We start from the raw sequence: 9373 nt of genomic DNA on the forward strand, positions 1-9373 counted from the left end.
CATTTCAGTGGGCATTTTTTTTTTTATTAGATTTTTGTTGCCCTTGGCCAGTGTCCTTCCTACATAAAAAAAAAAAAAAGGGAGGGGAAGACGGGAGTGCAGTGAGGGAGGGGAGGGAAGGGAGGGGAAGGGAGGGGAAGACGGGAGTGGAGTGATACACGGTGCAACTGCGTCACGTAAAAACTTCCCCTCCGAATGTCTTCCCTGTTCTTGCCTCCTCCGCCTTCAAAGCCAAGAGCAAACTCAAATGAGTTCATAAATTCCATTGGCCTTTTAGATAAACTTTATCTGTTCGTTTTTCCTGCTTGTTACGACTTGAGCGATTTCAACACAAGTATCAAGTCAACTCCGTAACGAAATTGACGATTTTTAGTTTGGAGGGAGAGGGAGACGGAAAGTTGACCGGGCATTTCCTCCTATTGGCTGTGCCATTGTCCAGGTTCCTTGACACTTGAAAAAAAAAAAAAAAAAAAAAAAAAAAAAAAAAAAAAAAAAAAAAATATATATATATATATATATATATATATATATATATATATATATATATATATATATATATATATATATATATATATATATATATATATATATATATATATATATATATATAATAATGATGACAATAATCATGAAGTAAAGCAAACTACGTACACACACCTATAACAGTGAAGGCAAGATCGCAGGTACAAGCACAAGAACAAGACGTCAAATCGTATGATTAAAGGTCATTGGAAGCCTTACCGCTGCTGAACAGTGATGAGACACTAGAACTATGTGGCTGTGACTCTTGGAAGCTGTGGGGACCGCATTGCTGGTGTGTTTCCTGATGACTCGCTCAGACTAGGCCGAGTTTGCTGTCGTTGCTGCACCGAAGAGGACCATCTCTTGAGAACATCACTGATATTTGATCCTCTCTCATTTCTATTACAGCGCATTTAATGGCAAATTATGGACAGACTACACCAAGTTGTTTGTCGTTGCTGCTGCAGAGATCACCATCTCTTTGGATATCACAATAATGTTTAGTTTCCTCTCAAAATTCTCTCTATCACAGCGTGTTAGATGGCAAGTTTTGGACAACGCAGTAATATTCAGTGTACTCATATTTATTCCCACCGCATTGTGTCTGGCAGCAAATTTCGTCATGTAGGGAAGTCTGGCTATCATGATATCACATCTCTAATGTCTTTCTTCATCACAGCATGTCAGAGAGAAAACTTTTGGATATTACAATAATAATTCACGTTCCTATTTCAGTACGTTAGGCAGCAAATGTTGGACATCCCAGTGACAATATCTCCCTTTTCAAGTTTTTATCACTGCACGTCAGATAACAAGTTTTGGACGAAAGATCTGATAGGAGACAGGAAAATTTGGACGAAAAATCCGATAATAGGGAGATTTAGCACAACCCTTGTATTGGTGATGAAACTGAGGCACCGAGCAGATGTATTTCATTTGTCTTTCGGATTTGATTTAATTTGTCTTTCAGATTTGACTTACCTGTGCCTTGGAAACTGCGAAGACTGCATGGTATTCGTGGGGTTTGTAATTTATTGATATTCTTGATCCACACTCGTGAAAACAGATATAGTTTGCTTTGCCCTTGCGCCACGTGTATAATTATGTTAACGTAATAACATACAGGATTGAATTGAACAGTGCTGAGTCCAGTTTAAGAAGCTCGTATATTCCTTTTTTTTCCCTAACTGAATGTGGTAAGTGAAATTCATGAACCACTTCTCAGATGGCAGATATTGTTTACCCTTGCACCACATGGGTAAAAAAATCCTAATTCGATAATGTACAGTCCAGTATAAGAAGATCAGACTTTCTTCTTTCCTATTTAAGTGTGCTTATTGACATTCATGAACAGGAGCTCAGGAAGGCAAGCCAATATCGTGTGCTTTACCCTTGTACCGCTCGAAACATATCAGAATAAGATGCAACATTTACTGTGATAACGACGTGTGTAAACAACATTAAACTTTCTTTTTGGTGGGATAAGGAGTGTGTATAACAACATTCATGAGCCACACCTCAGAAGGCCAAGCCAGTGCAGTGTGCTTTACCCTTGAAAAAAGTAATAAAAGATGCAGCATTTGGTTAGATAGCTCCCAGTGTAAGAGCATTCCACTTCCTTCTTTTCCAACTTAAGAACCTTGACATTCATGAAGTTCACCTCACAAATTCAAGCAAGTATTGTATAATGTACCCTCACAACACTTGAAAATAAAGAACAAGTCGTAGCTTTCAGTGTGATAGCGTCCAATGTAAGAATATTCGACTTTTTGTCCACGTTTATTGGTGGATATATTGACAATCATGAACGCACCTCAGAAATCTAAACTTATATACAATTCTTTACCCTTGTATCATATATATATATATATATATATATATATATATATATATATATATATATATATATATATATATATATATATATATATATATATATATATATATATATATATATAGTAGAATCCCTCTTATCCGGCATCAACGGGACCGCCGACATGCCGGATACTTGAAGCATGCCGGATACTTGAATAAAAGTGAAATTATGTCCGCAATCACCACCCTACACTCACGCATCTTACCATAATAACAAAGATCAGCTGATCGCCGTGCCGCGCGTCGCCACCCGCGCTGCCACCTCACTCACCAACACACAATACTACTGTACTAACATTCTCTTTAATACTTTCCTCTTATAAATAAGTTGATGGGTTACAAAAATAAAGTACGTATAGACTTATCTGCTTTATTCAATATTAGCCAACATGTATAGCATACAATAAAAATATGAAAATGTACGAGTGTTTGTGACACTTTTTCGCTCCCCACACCATTCATTCAACACCCTCCGGGTCATCAATATCATCAGATTCTGTACTTGTTTGCCCCACTTCTTTTCCCTTACAAGCTACTTTAAAATAGTTTCTAATGTCTCCTTGTTTGCAGCTCCTTCTTCTTTGCAGCAAAAACTCATTCTCAATGCAGTGAAGGGTCATAACATCTCGGGTTGACATGTATGTGCACTGCTCAGCAAACCTGACAAAGCCAGCTATGTGTTTCGCAGCCTGTTCCCAAGTTACTTTAGGCTCATTATCATCATCATCATCATCACTATCATCACTAATTTTCTCTAAATGATCTTCTACTACAGCGTTGATAAGTTCCTCGTCTGTGAGAGTGAATGTTACGGCCTGATTTTCGTCCACGTCCACCCATTCCTGTAACGCTTCATCTGTCACTTTAAGTTGCACATTTCCCCCCATTTCCCTCAGCTCGCTCACCACCGAATTTTTCATGCCACCTACAAACCCTTCAAACTCCTCATCATCCTCATCATCACACATCATCAAAGGGTACAATTTGCGCCAACATCGCATCAATGTTTGCCTTTTAACGTCTAGCCAAGCAAGTGAAGCCATGAATATCGCATCCTTAACATTAAACTGTTTTTGGAACTCGGGGATTGTGCCGTTCTCATAATTAATCATAATTTAATCGATTTTATGAGTACACATTGTTTTTTTATTGATTTTAAGGCTCGGGGAAAAATGTGCCGGATACTTGAAGCTGCCGGATACTCGAATGCCGGATGAGAGGGATTTTACTGTATATATATATATATATATATATATATATATATATATATATATATATATATATATATATATATATATATATATATATATATATATATATATATATATATATATATATATATATATATATATATATATATATATATATATATATATATATAAAGTGAATGTTAAATCACCGATGAGTAAATTCATGAGTGAAACTAAGAAAATAATGAAAAAGAGAAGAAAAAGAAAAAACTGAGAAAAATAATGAATACAACCAACAAAGTAACGAAAAAAAAGTAAAAAAAAACTCTTTTCCATCAATAAAGAAGCCTGACCTTTAAATGTCTCCCCTGTGAGGAATAACATTGTGAGTAAAATCCAGAAAATTATAAAAAAAAGTAAAAAATAAATAAATAAATAAATAAATAAATAAATAAATAATAAAGTAAAAGAAAAAATAATAATCTCTTAACGAAAAAAACATTTAAGTGATACTCCACTCAAGAACAAGATATTGAGATGAAATCAGAAAATGATGAAAGAATGAAAAAAAAAAAAAAATTATCCCCTCACCCCCAAAAAAATAAAAAATAAAAAATAAAAAAATTGTATTGTTAATTTACGAAATGTACAACAATGTATTGAGCAACAAGTGTGTGAGAGGAACCTACAACATGCTGCTGAGAAATGAAATGTGAAAAATTACAAAAAAAGACAAGCGTAGCCATTTATGAAGAAGTTTGTTGGTGTATATATTTGTACTGTTGCAAGAAAAAAAAATAAATTAATATAAAATAAATAAATAAAATAAATAAATAAATAAATAAAGTCCTAGCATTCATGTAATCTATAATATTAGTACAATTTTATGTGATTGTTCTGTAGTAATTAATTAAAATTAATAGAACTGAAGAAAATACTACTACTACTACTAATAATAATAATAATAATAATAATAATAATGGTAATAATAATAATAATAATAATAATAATAATAATAATAATAATAATAATATCAACAACAACAACAACAACAACAACAACAACAACAATAAAAACAAACTGCCTTTACAAACAGCGCGTCTTATTGCATTTGAACACCAACATTTTGACGCGAAAAAGAACACGCTGTGAGTTGCCTTTTTCTTTGTATTCCGGGGATCATAACTGCGCGGGTGAGCACACACACACACACACACACACACACACACACACACACACACATACGGAAGGGAATCATAACTTTTGAGCGGTTAACAATGCAAATCGGATGCAAATTGTATTACTCTCTGAAGTGTGCAAAATTGTGGTCATGAAGCACGATTTCCGCTTTATTTTTCGCAAAGTGGAAGTGAAAATGAAACAAGACAAGGAGGAGGAGGACGAGGAGAAGGAAGAGGAGAGTAGTAGTAGTAGTAATAGCAGCAGCAGTAGTAGTAGTAGTAGTAGTAGCAGTAGTAGTAGTAGTAGTAGTAGCAGTAGCAGTAGTAGTAGTAGACACACTTTGGCTGTGGTACCGAGCAGACGTCCCTCACGATTACTCCTGAAAGTAGACAAAGTATGGACTCCGAGACGCTGAAAATACTTCTGAATTCTCAAAATCAAGCCCTCAGAAGTCCTCTTGATATTGTGGTGGACCAGCTTAACTCAAGAATCACCCTTAGATAAGTGACCTAAACAGAAGTATGGAATTTTCTCAAGTTGAGATATGTGACCTTGAAGCCGAGGTGAAAACCCTTCGGAAGTCTGAGAGAGAGCATAAGACCAGAATCGAAGAACTCAAGACTCGCATTGAAGACTTGGAGCAGCAAACAAATTGTCAAGAAGATTACAGCCAAAGAAATAACTTACGTATTAGTGGAGTCAAAGATTTACCTAATGGAGAAATCTGGGAGCAAACTGCCACTCAAGTCTCAGCTTTACTCCAAGACAAACTCCAACTAACACAGATAAAGGTCGGTCGTGCTCACAGAGTTGGACCGCCTGGACGCTCTGCTCCACGAACCATAGCTGCTAGGTTCAACCACTTCTGTGCCCGCGAAGCAGTGATGTGGAACGCCGGGAAGTTAAAGGGTACAGGAATATACTTCAACGAGGACCTGTGCTGTGCTTCACAGGAAATTGTCAAGAGCCAACTACACCTTTTAAAACAGGCACGAGCTGAAGGGAAAATAGCTTACTTCAGACACACAAGGCTCGTCATCAAAGAGTGAATGAGTCGACTTCCTCAGGCTGCTGGCGGTGAATCATCTGGGGTTGTTGGCATCACGTCGACCTGTGCTTCGGTTTCTGGGGACGTGGCGGCGGTGGTTGGTGCCGATAGCCCGACCCAGGCTTCTGTTTCTGGCGGCAAAGCTGCGGCAGTTGATGGTGAGACTTCACGTGTCGCTGGATACACGGCAGCATCTTCTGGTCTTTGCTGGCGACGTGCCTGCTGATGGTGAAGTGACTGCTGAAGCAGGTGGAGAGAGTGGCACTTCACAACACAAACGAAGGGACATTAGAGGACGTAAGAAGTGGGTGATTACTGTAACTTGCATTTGTCTACATACGTATACTTTAGTTTCGTAACCATAATGTATCAAAAATTACTACACTTTCAATTACCATTTTATTTCCAAAACTCATTATAACTTTTTTTTTTTAATCGTTCCTTAGGTTATCAGATGCCCCCACTGTTATTAGAAGGTAATACTGTAAGAAATGTAACTCATAGAAAATTCCCAGGTGTTCATATTGATAAAACCTTGAATTGGAACTATCAGATAAATGGTGTTTATTTCAAACAATCCAGAATGTGTGCCATACTGTACAAAGTTCACAACCAATTAACGATCTAGGCTCTTCTCAGTATTTATTACACCCTTTGTTGCATCATCTTGTGTACTGCGCATCATTGTGGGCATGCACTTGCCATTCTTTCATTACTAATTTAAAAGTTGCACAAAAAAAAAAAAATTGAGATGTATATTCAGCTTAGGAAAATTTGATTCAACTGTTAAATTCAATTCAAGATTTCTCCTTTTACTTATCTTCAACAATATTGTAAATACACAGGGAACAAAACAATGTTAATCTAGTCTGTCCATGCTATCCAGCAAGCCTCTTTAACCATAGGACCTTCCACTACGGTCCACAGTTATGGAACACTTGGCCAGGTGAAAAAATCCCTTATAATACTCAACAGTTTAAAAGGAAAATTAAAGACCATCTGTTTGATTTACAAATTTTCCAGTCACATAACTAGCTACATTTACTTGGTATATTTACCATGTTTTCGTGTTTTACTTGTAAATTGTAAATATAATGTAAGTCATAGATGATACTCAGCCATGTAAAATTTTGATGATAATAAAGTATATCTGTCAGGGAGCCTCGGCTCGACAGCTTATGTCTAACACAGCATAACCCCTGTTATCCGGTATTCAGTTATCTGAAATTCTCAAACAACTGGATTTATTTACCTTTCTATTTATTTATTTTTTCTGCGGAAAATAGATAAATAAAATAACAGGTACTCTAAAAATCAACGAACATTTGAAATTGGCGCCAGGCAAGCAGAGGGAGTGGAATGTTTTGTTTCCCCTCCACTTGCATATACAACAAGTTGTTAGTCGAGTGTTTTTGCCGGGTATCCATACAGTTTCCTTAATAGCACGCCATGCCGAAGGTCCCAGTCAAATGTAAACGTAAACATTGGTTGTGTCAGAGCAAACATCAACATGTCGGTGTCGGAGCCTGCACTGGTTGACAGGCTTATGCTTGTGGAAGAAAACCCTGATAACCCCTTACCTTCATCTGACTAGTGATACATATCAATGAAATTAATGTTAAGAAACTAGTTTTACAAGACATATATGCAGTAGTGAATAAGGATCATTAGTGTGTATCCTGACTGTCAACACATCAGTAAGTACAATCTTTATCTATTTATTTATTCATTTTTTTTCATTTGTATAGTATTTTACTTCGGTTCTTGCTGAAAATTGAATACTTATAATAAGAGTAACTCAACCAACCGTAAAATCCAGCTATCCGGAACACACTGCCCCCCATTGGTGCCGGATGGCTGGGGTTATACTATACATATTTTCTTATGTATATATTGTGCATAATTAATGGCAAGAAACTTTCCTATTTACGCACAGAAGGAAACCATTTTTGCTCCATTCTCAATTTATATCCAGTATATTGTGATGTAGTAGGGTGAGCCACCAAACTGTCCCTTTCCACCAGGGGCTGACGGGGCAGTGTGAATGTGTGTGTGTGTGTGTGTGTGTGTGTGTGTGTGTGTGTGTGTGTGTGTGTGTGTGTGTGTGTGTGTGTGTGTGTGTGCCTTGTCTGGGCCGCCCCGCGTGCCGTACTCAGGAACTGCTATGCACCAGAGACAAGGGTGTGAGAAGGCTAGCTATCCATCTTGTCCTGCTTTTTTGTTATTTGTCAAACCAATAAGAAGCATGAGTATTCTCCCACAGGCATCCCCACATACCATACTGGCTAGGAGTTAAACAATCTGCTTCTTTCAATTCTTTTCCTTTCTTGAATGTGCATGTAAATGATTTCTGTTGTGCCTTCCATGGTGTGTAGTGTTGTGTTAAACTCTGAACTGAGAAGTATACTCTAATACTTCTGTGCCACATTTCCACTGCATTCCAGTGGAAATGTAAAAGGAAAAACTCCTCTTCTCCATCTCCTGTACTTTTCTTGTTTTTTTTCTTAGCTTTATTTCTTGGCCTTCATTCTTTTTCTCATTAAGATTCACGTCTCTCTTTAACCATACGTTCTTGTAGTCGGTATTCTTGGAAAGTGTTCCTACCTTTGTCAGGATTTCCTTTGCTGTGACCTGTGACATCATTCTCACCTTCAGTGGTCTCTGGCCTCCCTCTGTTTATTTTCCAATCCTATGTACTTCCTCTATTTCCTCCCGGACTGCTCTAATGATTTTTCCTGCCAACTCTTTTCTTCCCTCTCCCTTGCATATCTTGCTGGATTCTTTTTCTCTTGAAGGTCAAACATGATAACATATTTCTTCTTTTCCAGTGTGTCCCTCATCATAGCTTCTTTCTCCTCAATTACTTTGACTACTGTGTCTTTTGTCTCCTCCTCTATTTGATTGTGAACTAATTCGATGAAACTCACCTCTTTGTTTGCCTTCTTCCAGGCATCTCTCAGTTCATTTAATTTGCTTTCATCCACAGTTCCTTCAGATTTCTTTTCAGCTTTTCCCTGAGTCGTCTTAGTCAAGTATTCACATTTCTCTCTCAGGAGGTTATTCTTGACCTCCAGCTGGGGAAATTTAGCCTCAAAGTCCTTTCTCATAAGTTTGATCTCATTCATGAGCATTTCCAATTTCTCTTTAACTCTAAGACCATGTGTGTGTGTATGTGTGTGTGTGTGTGTGTGTGTGTGTGTGTGTGTGTGTGTGTGTGTGTGTGTGTGTGTGTGTGTGTGTGTGTGTGCAAAAACTATATCCAAATTTCATGAAAATTATGAAATTTGGGTATACTATGAAAACTAGGACATTGCAAGCCTGACTGAGTGGCGCAAGAAGTGTGTGGCATAACACCTCAGTGACAGTGAGCCCACCACTGCCACACTACACAGCTCCACCACGGCTTTCAGGACTGTACTCTCAAACACTTCCACACCACACCTTCACTACTTTTAAAAGGCTCTTGTTGAAGTGACGCAGGCTTCTAAGGGTGTTTTTACATTTCTAGTGGCAGATTAACAACATTTTTACCTTATTATCAGAAAAAAATATTCCT

At 37.3% G+C, this 9373-nt stretch overlaps 1 protein-coding gene and 1 long non-coding RNA gene across 2 annotated transcripts in view; one reads left to right on the forward strand and one right to left on the reverse strand.

Annotated features, from left to right (window-relative positions):
• The window catches only part of LOC135095530 (uncharacterized), an 81474-nt gene that overhangs the window by 29844 nt on the left and 42257 nt on the right, over nucleotides 1-9373 (forward strand). The window lies entirely within an intron of this gene.
• Nucleotides 6818-9373, reverse strand: part of LOC135095529 (von Willebrand factor A domain-containing protein 5A-like) — a 30342-nt gene continuing 27786 nt past the window's right edge. Inside the window, exon 18 of the mRNA XM_063996408.1 lies at nucleotides 6818-9373. This exon is cut by the window's right edge and continues 317 nt beyond it. The gene's annotated coding sequence lies outside the window, so the exon portion shown is untranslated.

Source organism: Scylla paramamosain, chromosome 49, assembly GCF_035594125.1.
Source record: "Scylla paramamosain isolate STU-SP2022 chromosome 49, ASM3559412v1, whole genome shotgun sequence".
NCBI lineage: Eukaryota > Metazoa > Arthropoda > Malacostraca > Decapoda > Portunidae > Scylla > Scylla paramamosain.